The sequence below is a fragment of the Tamandua tetradactyla genome, chromosome 4 (genome assembly GCF_023851605.1).
Source record: "Tamandua tetradactyla isolate mTamTet1 chromosome 4, mTamTet1.pri, whole genome shotgun sequence".
In the NCBI taxonomy this organism is placed as follows: domain Eukaryota; kingdom Metazoa; phylum Chordata; class Mammalia; order Pilosa; family Myrmecophagidae; genus Tamandua; species Tamandua tetradactyla.
Window position 1 is genome coordinate 159,361,694 of NC_135330.1, and position 17,010 is coordinate 159,378,703.

General features: G+C 34.6%; 1 long non-coding RNA gene across 10 annotated transcripts in view; it reads right to left on the bottom strand.

Annotated features, from left to right (window-relative positions):
* Positions 1–17,010, bottom strand: part of LOC143681463 (uncharacterized) — a 114,741-nt gene that overhangs the window by 84,008 nt on the left and 13,723 nt on the right. For 8 of the 10 annotated variants that reach the window (XR_013174663.1, XR_013174656.1, XR_013174659.1 and 5 more), the window contains exon 3: positions 7,013–7,167. The exons of the other annotated variants lie outside the window; for them this stretch is intronic. This is a non-coding gene — a long non-coding RNA (uncharacterized LOC143681463). The remainder of the gene's footprint in view (positions 1–7,012; positions 7,168–17,010) is intronic. 10 annotated transcript variants of the gene reach the window in all.

Genomic DNA, 17,010 nt, shown 5'->3' on the forward strand with positions numbered 1-17,010 from the left:
GCCTGCTTCAGAAATACAGTTGCTGAACATATAGTTCTGTCACTATACATATTTTTATTAGATAATTTGTAGGTATACAGAATAATCCTGCATAAACTCCAAGATTCTCATATGACACCGCACCACCACACCTCGCACCACTGTGGAACATTTGCTACAATTGTTGATAGCATTTTGTTATAATTGTACTATTTTTAACAGTTATTGCATTTGTTGCAATTGATGAAAGATTATTAAAATGGTATTAACTATTATCCACAGATTACATTAGGTTTATATTTTTTCCATATATCTCCCTATTATTAACTTACATTAGTGTCATTCATTTTATACTGCATGAAAGAACATTCTTATACTTGTACTATTCGAGTTTAATTCTAGCAACATATATATCCGAACGTTTCTTCTTTTAAACACATTCACTTATACTGTTCAGTGTTGTTAATTACACTCACAATAATTTGCTACCATCCCTACCATCCACTTCCAAATCTTTACCATAATACTATATAGAAAATATATACAAGCATCAACTCCCCATTCCCTAACCCAAATCTATCTCCTGTAACCTATAGTCTAGACTCTAACTCCATGAGTTTGTCAGTTATAATTAGTTCATAACAGTGTAATCAAACAATATTCGTCCTTTTGTGTCTGGCTTATTTCATTCAACACAATATCCTCAAGGTTCATCCATGTTGTTGGATGACATCAGGACACCTTTTTATAGCTGAATAATATTCCATTATTTGTATATACCACATTGTATTTGTTCATTCATCAGTGGATGGACACTTGTGTTGCTTCCATCTTTTAGCAAGTGTGAATAACGCCACTATGAACATCAGTGGGAAAATATCTGTTCAAATTCCTGCCTTCAGTTCTTCTGAGTATATACCTACCAGCAGGATTCCTGGATTATATGGTAATTCTCTATTTAGCTTCTAGAGGAACTGCCAAACTGTTCTTCACAGTGGCTGCACTACTGTACATTTCAACCAGCAATGAATGAGCATTCCTATACCTCCACAGCCTCAGAGTTCTCTGTTTGCTTAATAGTGCTCATTCTAGTAGATGTAAAATATCTCATTGTGGTTTTGATTTGCATTTCCCTAATAGGTAGTGATAGTGAGCATTTTTTCATGTGATATTTAGCCATTGGTATTTCCTCTTTGGAGAAATATCTATTCAAGTCTTTTGTCCAGTTTTTAATTGTGTTGTTTGTCTTTATTTTGCTCAAGTTGTATGATTTCTTCATATATTCTAGATATTAAACCCTTACCAAATACTTTCTCCCATTGTGTAGGCTGAGTTTCACTGTCCTGAAAAAGTTCTTTGATGTACAAAGGTTTTTAATTTTTGGGAGTTCCCATCTATCTCTCTATATTTTCTTTCACTGGTTGGGCTTTGAGCATAAAGTCTAAGTTGTATTGTCTCCAATAAGATCTTGAAGATGCTTCCCTTTATTTTCTTCTAGGAGTTTTATAGTCCTGGTTCTTATATTTAGGTCTTTGATCCACTTTGAGTTAGTCTTTGTATATAGTGTGAGACAGGAGTCCTCTCTTATTCTTTTGTCTATGGATATCCAGTTCTCCCAGCACCATTTATTGTAGAGACTAGGCTTTCCCAATTCAGTAGGCTTGGCAGACTTTTCAAACATCACTAAGCCATAGATGTGAGAATCTATTTCTGAACTCTCAATTTTGGTTGGAATTTAATTGAATTTTTAGAGAATTTTGGGTAGAATTTGCATCTTAATGGTATTTATTCTTCTATCCATGAACACGGAATGTCCTTCCATTTATTTAGGTCTTCTTTGATGTCTTCTAGCAATGTTTTATAATTTCTCTGTATAAGGGCTTTACATCCTTGGTTAAATTTAATCCTAGATATTTTAATTTCTTAGTTCCTTTTGTAAATGGAATTTTTTTTTCTTTATTTTCAGAATGTCCATTACTTGTGCATAGAACACTACTGATTTTTGCATGTTGATCTTGTACCCTGCTACTCTGCTAAATTCCCTCATGAGCTCTAGTAGAGAATTGTAGATTTGGGTTGGGGGGGAGCTTTCTAATGTCATCTGCAAACAGTGAAAGTTTACTTCTTCTTTTCTAATTTGGACATCTTTTCCTTTCTTTTTTCTTTTTTTTTTTTTTCTGTGACTCTGTTGGAGAGAACTTCTAGCACAATGTTGAATAACCATGATGACACTGGGCATCCTTGTCTTGTTCCAGGTATTAGAGGGAAAGCTTTCAGTCTTTCACCATTGAATATAATGTGGCCCATGGGTTTATCATATGTTCTTTATTATATTGAGGAAGTTTCCTTCTAATTCCTATTTTTCAAAGTTTTTTTAAATCAATAAAGGATGCTGGATTTTGTCAAATGCCCTTTCTGCATCAATCAAGATGATCATGTGCTTTTATTCCTTCAATTTGTTAAAGTGGTATATTACATTAATTGACTTTCTTAGGTGAATCACTCCTCCAAATCTGGGGAAAAAAGCTTGATCATGGCATATAATTTTTTAATATGTTGTCAGAGTCTATTTGAAAGTATTTTTGAAGATTTTTGCATCTATATTCAATTGATTAATTGACTGTTATTTTTTTTTCCTGGTACCATCATTATTTGCATTTGGCATTAGAGTGACATTGGTCTTATAGAATAAGTTCAGTAGTATTCTTTCCTCTTTGAGTTTTTGGGAAAAAATGAGCAGAATTGGGATTAATTCTTCTTGGAATTATTGGTAGAGTTCATCTGTGAAGCCATCTGGTCCTGGGCTTTCTTTATTGGAAGGTTTTTAATAACTGATTAAATCTCTTTACTTGTGATTAGTCTGTTGAGGTCTTTTATTTCTTCTAGAGTCAGTGTAGGCTGTTCATGTGTTTCTAGTCCATTTTATCTAGGCTATCTTTTATTAATATACATTTGTTCAGAGTATCTTCTAATGATCCTTTTCATTTATGTGAGGTCAATAGGAATGCACTCCCTCATTTCTGATTTTATTTACTTGTATATTCTTTCTTTCATTCTTTGTCAGTCTAGCTATGGGCTTGACAATTTTATTGATCTTCTCAATGCCCCAACATTTGATTTTGTTAATTGTCCATATTGCCTTTCTGTTCTCAATTTCATTTATTTATGCTCTGATCTTTGTTGCTTCTTCCTGTTTGCTTTGGTATTAGTTTGCTGTTCTTTTTCTAATTCTTCCAGGTATACAGGTAGGTCTTTGATTTTAACTCTTTCTTCTTTTTTAATGTAAACACTTAGGGTTATAACCTTCCCTTTCAGCACAGCTTTGCTACATCACATAAGCGTTGATACAATGTGCTTTAGTTTTCGTTCCTCTTGAGGTATTTACAAATTTATCTTGTAATTTCTTCTTCAACCTAGTGTTTGAGTGTGGGTGTGGTGTTTGATCTCCATATATTTGTGAATTTTCTATTTGTACACCTGTTATTGATTTCCACCTTCATCCCATTATGGTCAGAGAAAGTGTTTTGTATAATTTCCATTTTTTAAAATATGTATTGAGACTTGTTTTGTGACCCAACATGTGGTCTATCCTGGAGAAAGATCAATGCACATCTAAGAATTTATATCCTGCTGTTTGGGGTACCATGCTCTGTAAATATCTGTTAGGTCTGGTTCATTTATCATATTATTAAAGTTCTCTGTTTCTTTATTGATCCTCTTCTTAGATGTTCTACCCATTGATGACAGTGGTGTATTGAAGTGTCCAACTATTATAGTAGGGATGTCTAATTCTTCCTTCAGTTTTATCAGTCATTGCCTCATATATTTGGGCACCATGGTAAGGTGGATGAGTATTTATGATTAATATTTCTTCTTGGTAGTTTGCTCCTTTTATTAATATATAGTATACTTCTTTAACTCTTATAACAGTTTAGCATGTAAGTCTATTTGTCTGATATTAGTACACTACTTAGCTCTTTGTTAGTCACGGTTTGCATGGAATATCTTTTCTAAAACCTTTCACTTTCAACCTATTTGCCTCTTTGTGTCTAAAGTGAGTCTCTCATGGACAGCATATATTTGTATCAAACCATTTTATCCATTCTGCCCATCTGTATCTTTTGATCAGGGAGTTTAATTCATTAACATTAATGTGTTTACTGTAAAGGCAGTACTTAGTTTCCACATTATATCCTTCAATTTTTCATATGTCATAACTTTTACTTATTTATGTCTCTCTTTTTAAAGTTACTCTTACTGATAATGCTTATTTCTACACTGTACTCCATGTCTTTCTTTACTCTCTTTTGCTTTCAGTTGGCATAAATCCTTTTATTATTTCTTTTACAGCAGATCTCTTGTTAATGAACTCTCTCAGTTTTTGTTTTATGTAAAAACACTCCCTCATTCTTGAAGGACAATTTTGATGCATGAAAAATTCTTGGCCAGAAGTTTTCTCTTTCAGTACTTTAAATACATCATACCACTGTTCTCTTGCCTCCAAGGTTTCTGATGAAACATCAGTACTTAAGTCTTATTGTAGTTCACTTGTATGTGACAAATCACTGTTCTCTTGTTGCTTTCAGAACTTACTCATTATCTCTGGCATTTGGCATTCTGATTATTATGTGTCTCAGAGTTTTAGTTATTAGGATTTATTCTTTTTGGAGTACATTTATGCATTTCTTCTTGAACATGTATATTTATGCATTTCATAAGAGTTGGGAAATTTTCAGCCATTATTTCCTCCAATATTTTACTTTTCTCTTCTCCTTCTGGGATACCCGTAATGCATATGTTTGCAAGCTTTGTGCTGTGATTCAAATCCCTGCTCAATTTTTCCAATTCTTTTTTCTATCTGTTTTTCTGTCTGTAAGGTTTTGATTGTCCTGTCTTCTAACACTCTGATACTTCTGCCTGTTCAAATCTGCTATTGTATACCTCTAGTGCATTTTTAATTTTTTCTATTATGCCTTTCATCACCATCATTTCTGTCATGGTTCTTTTATACTTCCAAATTTTCTTTAAACTCGCACAGTGCTTACTTTGCTATATTTTCCTTCATCTCCTTATATGGATTTTGGAAATTTGTTTCAACACCTCTGATTAGTTGTTGCAAATTCTGTTTCTCCTCTGAAGCTTGGATTTCTTCCTTTGACCGAGCCATATCTTCCTGTTGCTTAATATGGCTTGCAATTTTTTGCTGATGTCTAGGCATCTGTCTTGATGAGTTTACTCTAGAGGCCAGTTTCTCTCTCTTGCCTCGGGTATTACTGTTGATGGGCTTTGCGTTAAGGCTATTCTTGACACTTGCTTCAATTTATTTTAGACCTTTAGAATATCTTGTGTGTAACTGATCAGATTTTTTCAACTCTTCTTCATCTGATACTTACTCTGGATATGTAGTATAATTTTTCGAATTGAACTATTTATGTAGTGTTTCACCCTCAGGAGAAAGCTTCCTTAACTTCCTTTCCTCTGTCTCTTCTTCGTGAATGTTGATCTGTTCTCTTTGCTTTGTGTTTGACTCTATAGGTTTTTTAACCCTCCTATTATTTTCTTTTGCTGATTTTCCCTGTAAGACAAATTCTAGGAGAAGGGTTACCCTGCTCAGGACATTCCCAAGTCAATGTTTCCAGGTCATAACAGGGCCAGGGACCCACAATAGGGGTTTAGATCAGTTACAAAATGCCTTGGGGAGGAGATCAGGAAAGATGTCAAATATCTCTCTGATGGCTAACCGATTCTGTGCTTTCCTTGTCTGCTTGGCAAATGGTGCTCTTCTGAAAACTTTCCCTGGACTCCTAAGGCTACACTGACTCCATCCCTTTGGGGAGCAGGGTAGAAACAGAGGCTGCTGGCTGCTTTTGTCTGGGAAAGGTTCAAATGGGAGCTGAGAGCTAGGACCCAACAACCTGAATTTGCTAGTCAAAACCCATGGTCAGTGACTGGCATGCTCCCACCTCCTATATTTTTAAATATAGTCACTATATTTTTTAAGTTAGGTATAAATGTAAGTTTTTTCATTCTTTTTTTTTTCCTCTCTGGCATCATATTCCAATATGAAACTTGCTGTTTTGATTCACCATGAGTTAGTAAGCTTTATCTTGTTATTCTATCTTATTTACTACATCAATGTTCCTCATAATCATAAAAGGCAGTGAATGAAAGTTATTCTTCTTATTTGTTTTAAAAAGAAATGAGTCATGACGTCATATACTGAAGTATGAAATAAGCAAAGCAAATTATACTATGATAGTACTTTGGCAACATTGACTTTGTTATTTTTCATTTCCTGAGGTAATGAACATGAAGGGCTTTTTGGTGATGGTAAATATTTCTCACAAATCTTGGATAGAGGAGTGATCAATAATGCTTTACAATGAATCATTGATGTATATAACAGTCATATCCCAATATGAGTATTTCCACAGAAGTATATTTGAAAGAATGCTGTAAAATAAAGTTAATGAGAAGATATCATTTGCAGTTCAGAGAATTCTTGATGGATATTCAGGAAAGAACTTTTGAACATATTAAAATTTCTTCAGCTGCAATTGGTAATAATTCTGCTATAAACATGCAATGACTCTATGTGTCATTGGTTGCTAGCTGGTTTAAAAACTCATTTCCTCTTCTTCCTTAAATAGAGCAAGATATTTTTCAGCCTTTCTTGAAATTAGATATCGCCATGTGATTTAACAGAATGTGAGGGGAGATGGAGTTGTTACATCTTAGCATGGCAATCGCAACTTCCTTTGTGTTATCCTCCACGCTCTTTTCCCATCTGTTGCTCCAGAGAGGAACAGAACCACAAGATGGAAGGAGCTGGAACACTGAATGGATGGATAGCCATCTATTTGAAATCAATACTTAGGTCTTCATATGAACACTAAATAAACTTCTATTGTGCTGAGAGTAATAAAAGAAAAAGTTTCACTTCTGATATCTCTGACTAAGCTCCTACCAGATCAATTGTCCTACATATATCTATAAACCTATGACAATATACAAAAAAAAAAAAAAAAATTACCTGAAGGCCTTGGAGAGTAGACAAAAGCAGGTAGATTCTACAGGGGTGTCAAAACTCAAGGAAGCAAAAAGCATGAGAAGAGCTTCCTGGTAAACTTTATCCTGAGGATAGAAGGCTGTTGGCACTTTGCATGGTGGCTGAGACACCTTTTTAGTCTAAAAAGCCAGAGTATAGAGTCTAGAAAGTTAGAAGGAAATGGAGAAGGGGAGTTCAAATTCTGCATAACGCCCTCCAGCATCCCTGAATGACCCATGCGCATAGCTTATTCAAAGCCTGATTGAACTATCACCCAGGAGACAGTTTTTTCTATACAAGTTAATTGTTTGCTAAACTGAAAATAAATAAGCATTTTTTTTAAGATTATAACAGAATCCAGAGCTTCCTTGAACTTTCATATTGTCCAGGATGCAATTTAAAATTCTTCAATGTGCAAAAGAGATGGGAAAATGGGACCCAATTCAAGAGAAAAGAATAATAAAAGAATGGTACAGTTTTGCTTAAAATAGTAATGAACATATGTGTTAAAGTAATGCTATTTACTGGCAGATAAAAATCTCAGCAGCTAGCATTAGCTCAATGAATGTTCATTCCCCATCTTCATTAAAGACTAAAATTTAATTTCTTTGTAGACAAATGAGATAAGCTCAGAAAATTACTTATAAACTAAACAAAAAAATATTTTTAAAAATCTCCCCTCCAGCATACATGCAAAATATGAATATATGAAAGCTACAGAGGAAAATAACACTACATTTTTTTATGTAAGAAGGAAATAGATTATACCATATTAAAATAATCATTTGTTGAATATATTTTGCATTTCAGACATTGTTAAGGGGTTTTGGGAAACAACATAATAAATATATATATATATATATATATATATATATATATATATTTTTTTTTTTTTTTTTTTTTTTTTTTACATGGGCAGGCACTGGGAATCGAACCTGGGTCTTTGGGCATGGCAGGCAAACACTCTTACCTGCTGAGCCACCGTGGCCCGCCCTATATTTTTAACTAGGCAGGGTTAAACTTGTTTCTCTACCACAATTGTATTATTTTCTCGTATATAATAGCATGAAAACCTGCAATATCTTTTAGGGTTCAGTAGAGGAAAGCAGAAACCCCTGTAAGTATTTCTGAATGAAAAAGATTTATTACAAGGAATCTGATGCTTACAAACTCATCGGAAGTCCTAGATAAACAAAAGCAGTCTAATGAAGAAGAGGCAGAGAGTTGTTACTAAACTGAAAGTCACCCAACTGCCATTGCAATGGGTCAGAAAACTCCTGCTGGAACGCACAGCTGAGAACCTCCAGGTGTAGCTGCCAACTTCCCAACTACCCCACAGTCCTAAAGTTTGTTAGGTGGTAAAACACTGAGTTGATCTACTGCCATATCCAATTCTGCAGAATACTGCAGGAGAAGAAACAACTCTTTCTCCTCTCATCTTTCAAATCTTCCATAAGTAAATCTCAATTGCAAAACCCTAAACCAATACAGAATATGATAGCAATGGAGTCAGAGTCTGTGGAATATAGTTCCAAGACATCTAGCCCCTACAATACAGAAGAGTATGAAGAATGATCGAGAATGGATGCTAATAGCCAGCAGAAAAAAAAAAAAATCAGAACTACAACAAAATTCACAGGACTCTTGTGAACATGGAATGAGATAAAAGATATAACAGGGCCTTGTAAATACTAGCTCTCTTTTCCTTCTCATAAACCTAGATATCTAGGTTCCCAGATGAATATTTCAGTCTAACCCCTGTAATTTGGTTCTATCTGCTGAATTGATGGGATGATGTCCTTCCCTAAAAGAAGTAGCTCTTCTGAGGTACTAGAGGAAATTATGAAAGTCAGTGAGAGACAATATGGTCTCTCTTCCCCAAGCAGGAAGTAGATTTGATTTGTGTGGAGAGAAAGCAGTTTGGATAAGTGCAATATCCAAGGAACAAGTACTTCACAAGCTTTGAGATCCTTTTGACAATATCAGTGTTAGATTTTCAGAGGGAGATATTTTCTCTATTGCTACTAAAATGAATCCTGACACAATGAAGAATAGAGGAATATATATATATATGATTTGGAAACTAAAGAATTTTACATTTTAGGTAGCATTAGAAGAAAAGACATTGGATGGTACTACCAACCTGAAGGATCATCTATACAGTTGAAGCTCTGTAAGGTGCTTGTCTCAAGTTGCTTCTAAAGCAGTAAATATCAACAGGAAGGTGGCAAATATAACAGCATGAAAGGTTGATCATAGGTTTATGAAATCTCCCGGAGACTCTGATAAATAATTTTAAAGTTTTAGGGGAGAAGTGGATCTAAGGACCTGTTTTTATTCAGGTGGGTGGAGATAAGCCAGCAATAGAAGGACATTAATCTTAACATGACCATGTTAGTTTGCAAGCTGCTGGAATGCAGTATACCAGAAATTGAACAGCTTTTATAATGGGGAATTTTAATAATTTACATGTTTACAGTTTGAAGCCTATAAAATTGTCCAAACTAAGGCATCCAGGGAAAGATACCTTAATTCAAGGAAAGCCAATGGGTTAAGAACACCCTTATCAACTAGGTAATCATGTAACTACCACATAGCTAATCACGTGGCTGGCATCTGCTGGTCCCTTGCTCCTGGGTTGGAGTGCTTTCAATCTCTATTTCTGTGGGATTTCCTACTTTGCTTCTCCAATGCTGGCTCTCATCTTCTGGCTTCCCTTGGTTCTCTCCAGGTTCTGGCTTGCTTAACATCTCATGGAGATGTCTGCTGGGCTCCAAGCATCTCCAAATATATGTGTCTCTGTTCCTCAAATGTCAGCATCTGTGTCAGCTTTGCTCTGAAGTTTCTATTGACTCTCTCTTCTGGCTCTGAGGCTTCTGTTGTTTCTGTCATTTCTCTAAAATGTTATCCCTTTTAAAGACTCTAGTAATCTAATCAAGACCAGCCTAGAATGGGTGGCATAACAGCTCCATCTAATCAAAGATCATACCCACAGCTGGACATGTCATATCTTTGTGGAAATAATCTAATCAAAAGTTCTCAACCTAAAATGTTGAATCAACATTAAAAGAAACAGATTGGATAAGGATTAAAACATAGCTTCTCTGGGTTACACAATGTATTCAAGCCAGCACAATGACTATTCTTTGTTAGTCACATAAATGCAAGATCTGGGACATGGTGACACACAGGCGGACTCAGCTCAATTTCTGTATTTTCTATGACTCAACTGAGGCACGCATACTTTGTTACACATTTGGGCTAAGGTCTGGTGACAAGAGTCTGTCTAGAACTACAGTATTTAAACTTTCTTACGAAATTCTTACTGGAATGTTGAATAAATTCCTCTAGTTCTTGAAGCAAAAATATTCTTTCCCAGTGGGCTTGAGAAAAGGACCTTACAATAGCGGCTATACAATAATAATTTATATTGAAAGGAAGAAACAGATATGGAAATCTGGAGATGAGTCCCTACAACCACAAATAAGCAGTATTTCCTCTATATTTCTTTTTCTTCTAGAAGGGCTTGTTATGATTTAAAAGTCAGCCCAGTAGCTTCCTTTGACATGGCATTTAGTGCAAGTAGTAATTCTTCCATTAATTTTACTATCTTTGAGGTAGTTACTCTTATTATCTGCATTTTACAAGTGCAGAAATAGGCATAGAAAGGTTAAGTAACTTGTACAAGTACCCTATTTTTATGGGTAACAAATCACATTCTTCTCAGATGCAGAGAACTGAATATATAAGCTCTTCTGGTTCATACATTAAAGAAAAATATACTTAATAGTGGATATGATTTTTTTACAATTGTATGATATGATATATCAGACGGTTTCAGTTCACATTGCTTTTAATTATTAATATTGTCACATGATAATCAACCTCTATCAAAGAGAAGTTTGTTGAAATTGAAATTGCTCCATTACTCTAACCTAAAGCAAAAACCACTTTTTAACAATTTGATACATATTCTTCTGGCTAAATGTGTATGTTTTAATTTACAAAATACTACATGTATATAGTTATGCACCACTTTTCCCCCTTATCAATCTCCTTTTTAATTGAATTGTTTCTCATTTTCGGCCATTGCAAACAATGCTGCAGTTGATTTTGAAATTTCTTTTAAACAATTAGTTTATATATGAAATATTTATTGCACTTTTCTGTTTAGTCATAAATTATTGTGAATTCAAACAAGGACATACTTCGTTTCCCCTGAACTCCAGTAATAAGAACAAACTATTTGCTATTTAGTAATCAGGGATTTGTTTGCATGTCACCAATAAAAGGAAGCACAAAGCACTGTTTACCTTAATGACTGAAATAAGGCAAAAGCCCTAGATGACCTATAGAAAAAGAAAAGGATGTAGAATAAAAGTACTGTAGAAAAAACCTTTGTGATTTATTATTTCTACTAAAAATGGGATATTAATTAAATCTACTAAAAATGGGATATTAATTTATTTTTACTGAAATTCAACATCTATAATTATATGACTAATTTTATGGTCCCTACATAAAGTTGTACCAACATCATATTTGATTCTTCCTATCTGGCAATTAAGTTTAGCATACTTCTGTGAATTAACTCTCTCTAATAACTGCAGATATAGTAGAAAGGATGAAATCCATCAAATTAGAACTACTAGCTGAAAGCATGTTCTAGAATAAACATAGACTAAAAGTAATATTGATTGTGCACTCACAAAGAGTATTTTCATACCAATTTTCTTCTCATACATACAGATCACGCAAGTTTCTGCCTTCCTAAGGAGAATCAATTTTGTCACTATGTATACCTACAAGATACACAAAACTCAAAAATAGTATGTCCAAAGGCATACTGACACAAAAACTGAATTATCAGAGTAAGTGGGACAAATATGAAAGAAAGAATACATGGATGAATGAATGCATAGTTGGATGGATGGATAAATAAAATATAAGGTAGGTTAGATAGATAGATGACAGATACCATCTATATATAAAGGAGAGAGAGTATTTTAAACTGAACATTTGTTATATTCCATCCACCATATTCAGGGCTTTACATAAGTTATATTTTTTAGCCTTTGCAGTTCTCTATGAAGCAAGTATCTTAAATGAGATGTGGGAATTGAGGCTTAAAGCTGAACTGCCCATGATTTTACAGTTAATATGTGGCACACAATATTCAAATTTGAAACTTGAAATCACACTCCCTCACTCATTCATTCAGTAGAATTTAGTTATATTGACAATTAACAACTTTGTGCCAGGTACTTGTCTACACATTGTGGATAAAGCAGGAAATAAAAAAATTATGAGACCAGTCCCTACCTTCATACAGCTTCTATTCTAGTTAGGGGAATCTATAATAAAATATAAGGATGAATATAAAGGAGTTAATGAAAACTATGACCAAGTAAAAACAAGGTGAGAGAATAGAGCATGAGGACATGAAGTTTAAGATTATTTTCCATAGAGATGGAAAGACATTTGATCAGAGACCTGAATAAAATGCAGCATTGTCATCGAGTTGTCTGGACAAAGGGCATTTCTTGCAAAAGGAAAAGTGTGAATATTCTCAGGTGGATGTCTGTCAAATGTGTGAAAACAAATGCACGGAAGTGTTGAAGGAGGGGGAGTGGTATGAGGTGAAGCAGAAAAGTTAGCAGGGAAAGACTACACACATTTACTTGGAATTTTATTCTAAGTGACATGGAAGGCCACCTGAAAATAATGAAAAGAGGGATGATGGATATACTGAAGTTTAATAGGATAACTTTGAATGCTATGAGGAGAGGGGGCAAGGAAGGAGAGACCTGCAAGGAGAGTGATTTTCAACTCCATCAAACTCAGTTCATTATTTTTAATGTAAAAAAGAAGTCATTAATAAACAGAAATGGCAAAAGAAGAAAAAAAATCATGCCTTTCTAACTAGTCTAAATAAATCTAAACAACATTTATAGCTGATCATCAAATTAAAATTTAAAATAATTTAAAAATTCAAAAGCTCTATTTATAATACAAAAGAGAAATAAATGAAAATAATTTATTTTAAAAGCCATATGTGTCAGTTTAAAGCTGTTGCATACTCCAGAAAAGCTATGTTCTTTAACCTTGACTCAATATTGTTGAGTGGGATCTTTTTTATTAAGTTATTTCCATGGAATTACGACCCGCCCACTTCTGGGTGGGACCTTTTGTTTAGGTGGCTTCCAAGGAGATGTGTTTCTACCCTTTCAAGGTGGGTCATTTACTGGAGTCCTCTAAGAGGGAAACATTTTGGAAAAAAACTTCAGAGCTGACAGAGAGATAGACCTGTGGAGATGTAGAAAGAAAATGCTCTTTGTCCCAAAAGCTCTTTGAATCCAGAAGCCAAAGGACCAGCAAATGCCAGCCTTCTCAGCTGACGGAGGTGTTCCAGACCCATTGGATTTTCTTGAGTCAAGGTATATTCCCTGGATGCCTTACTTTGGACAATTTTATGTCTTAGAACTATAAACTTGTAACTTAATAAATTCTTTTTTCAAAAGATGTTCCATTTCGGGTTTATTGCACTTCATCAATATTAACAAACTAATATACTATGTTTTTCAATCAGCCTTTTTTCCTGCAAGAATACATTAGAGAACAATCTAGTGATCACAAGTTGGCACCCATACATATGGGTCCTGTAAAAGTGAAATCTGAAAGGCCAGTCATACAGGTGTTTGATATTTGAGACTCAAACACCAAAGACAACAATCTAAAGCATTTTCTCAAATGGTGAGAAAATCCTGGTAAAGTTTAAAAAAGCAAATATAGCATTCGCTTAATTTACTCAGAACTCACATCCTGAAAAATCACATATATGTTTAAAATTACACATAAACATCACACTTTGATTTTAAAAAAGGAAGGGGGGAATTAGTTTCTAGTTTCAGAAATTGTCATCAGTGTAGGTAATTTAGAAGTAGAGCAGGTGCAGGATAACTATTTATTTTGGAGGGCATCCTGTGGATTGAAGGTTTTCTAGCATTCCCAGCTCCCATCCACTAAAGGACTGTCATCTTCTTCTAAACCACTGACAAATAAATATGTCCCCATAGGTTTTGAAAATGCTTCCAAGGCATCACCCATGGTGGAAATTACAGCATAAGAAGCTAAAGCAAAAGTCCTTGTGAAAGAAGGATAATACTGAAGGTGGTGTAAATGGCAGAGTCTGGATATGAAGTTGGAATTTACAGAACTTGCCAATGAAAAGATCAGGGTATGAGAGAAAGAGAGGATTCAAGGATAATTCCAAGTATTCTGGCCTAAGAAACTTGAGAGCGGGGTTGCCACATGCAGAATGGAAGCCCTAAGTGGCTGTATCATCCTACCACGTGTGAGAATTATGAGGCTTTTGGGAGGGAGTCTTTTGACCAAAACATTTCCTCTACAACTCTATTTAACTTGTTAAATTAGGGCAAATATCTTCTACAGTAGAGTAAATTCGATTAAAATTATCCACAATAATGTTACTTTAATACTGAGCAAAAGTAAAGATGTTAAAGAAATGACTATTTGGATAGGAAAGGAAAAAGTACTGGGTGTGTACTTTGAAAACACAGACATTGTTCTTTTAGAGTCTGCCTGAGGACTGGTAACAGGCAATGAAAGTGGAAAGAAAAATATGAAAAGGAATGCAGCAGGGAGAAGTGTTCGGAAAGTGACAATGTATTTTGTTGGTGTCACTGTTTTCCTTAACACTGGTTGTAACAATCACTGTAACCATGGTCATTTGGCACATGGCAGCTAGATCTCACTGAGTGCCAACTCATCCCCAATGCGAGAGAAATTAACTGAATTAACTTCAAATCATGGGAAACAGGCAAGAGTGTCTCAATTTCCCATATGAGTCCACGAACAGAAGGAGCTCCCATCCACCTCTTAAAGACAGCGGGATGTAGTAACAAACTGTTGTAAATCATGATGCAATTGTCTGTAGGTCTACAGTGCATTCTCTTCTAGGTCAGGAAAGCTTATTCAATTCTTTCTTTGACCTGCTTACCTTCCAGAGCTTGTCCCTGGACCAACCTTAAAGCATATCAAAGGAGAGAATAAAGCCCAAGAAAATCTTTCTGAATCATTACTGTACTCCACCCTCTGAATGATATTTCTCATTGTAAATTTGCATAAGAGAAAAGAATAGAAGCCAACATTTTAATTTCAATATATAATCTAAATCCTTCCACATACAAAACACTCTCAAATAATTCATGGTTATTATTTCTTAGAACACTTGAAAATAAAATCTGCTTTCCGTTCACTTTCACTGGGTCAGTCTGATTTACATAACAATATTGGTTGTAAAGGGAATTCCTTGAAGGTAAAATAACTCCAGAGTGAAACTGCAATTAAAAAAAAAAAAAAACAGAAAAAGTGTGTTATTACTCTCTGTCAAACAGAGAAAATGTGTGATTTTGCTGTGGTTTGTATCCTGTACTTCTGTTTGACAAGTGTGATGTTGAATTGTATTAAATATTAATTTGTATAATGCAGTAGTCATATAAAACTAGGCATAAAACACAGCAGGGGAAATTGCATTTTCTTACTGTTAAAACCATTGTTACAGTCTTGTGGCACCTCATGCTGTCATCCTACTTAGTAGATTGATGTTTATTTTTCCAGCACACATCGACTGCCATCAATAGCGTTACTAACTTGTCTGCTGATACATTGCCCTCAGAAGTAGTAAATCTTACTGACTGCAAAAAGGTCTTTAGATGCAAGAGACTACTCATAATCTCCTGAAATGAATTAAATCAAACTTCAGAAATGACGCATGAACACTTGCTACTAGCAAACACAGTTTATGTTAAACCTAAGAGTAGCTTTAATATTGCACTGTAACTCATTTTATAATGTTGTGGTAGGATGAGGGATAACTTGACTTCAAAGTACTGTTCTCCCCTGTTTTCACATGTGCAGTCTGTATAAGTAAATGTCTCAGTTCTTTCATAAGTACCATGAAAGGGTATTTATCAAATAGACCCATCAACTTTTTCCCTAGTCATCCCCTGATTACTCCTTAATCTTGTTGTTCTTGTCATAAATCATGAAACCATGTCATAAATCATGAAACCATTATTTTGCGTCAATCTTTTTAGAACACATACAACATTGTCATACAAAAACTCCAAGGATCGTGAGCATGATTAAAATACAACTTCTTCCTTCATTTTATATTTGGCTCCCATACCATCTTTTTTATTCTTGACTTTCAATATCTATTCGTAGCCACAAAGCCACTTTTCAATCTTCCCTTTCAGACAGGGTCTGCCTCAGGCACTACTATGGGAGCTCATTTTTTAGACTTTCAGCTCATAGAAAAACAAAAAAAAAGTCACTCAGAAGGAAATGATTACAAAACTGATCAGATTGGCTTTTATTTCTACACCCTTCCCCCATCCATTTTAGCCACATGTGGGCTTTTTTGTTCTTCATTTCTACTTTAGAAGTAACTTTAACGTCTGAGGCTCGTTCTTAGCTCATATCTAAATAAAGTAGGAAAAAAGAACTAGTATGGAATTTCAGAAATGCAGGGAAAATAGGGTATTTTGGTGTCTTTGTTTAAAACATATATTCATATTGCATAGATGGCTTAGAGAGATTAAAGAACTAAGTTTAGGAATTAAAGACCTGCAAAGTAAAAACTCAGTTATAAACTCCTCAGGAATTGCCTAATTCCACTTGGATTTTGAATGATCATAGGCAGGCTCTCTCTTCTGGGCAAAGCTACACCTATATTTTCCAAATAGCTAAAATATCCTATTTTTAATTTCCCTAGAGAAAAAAATCTGCTTTATTCCACCTGTCATTAACATCCTCATCTAGATTTTTGCATTGATTAATGGTGGTGTGTTTTTTGTTTGTTTGTTGTTGGTTGGTTGGTTGTTTTTTTGCTTCCTCATCCCATTTATGCATACCTTGCTTTCTCACAGAAACATTATGTCATACAGAGCAGGTTCCTC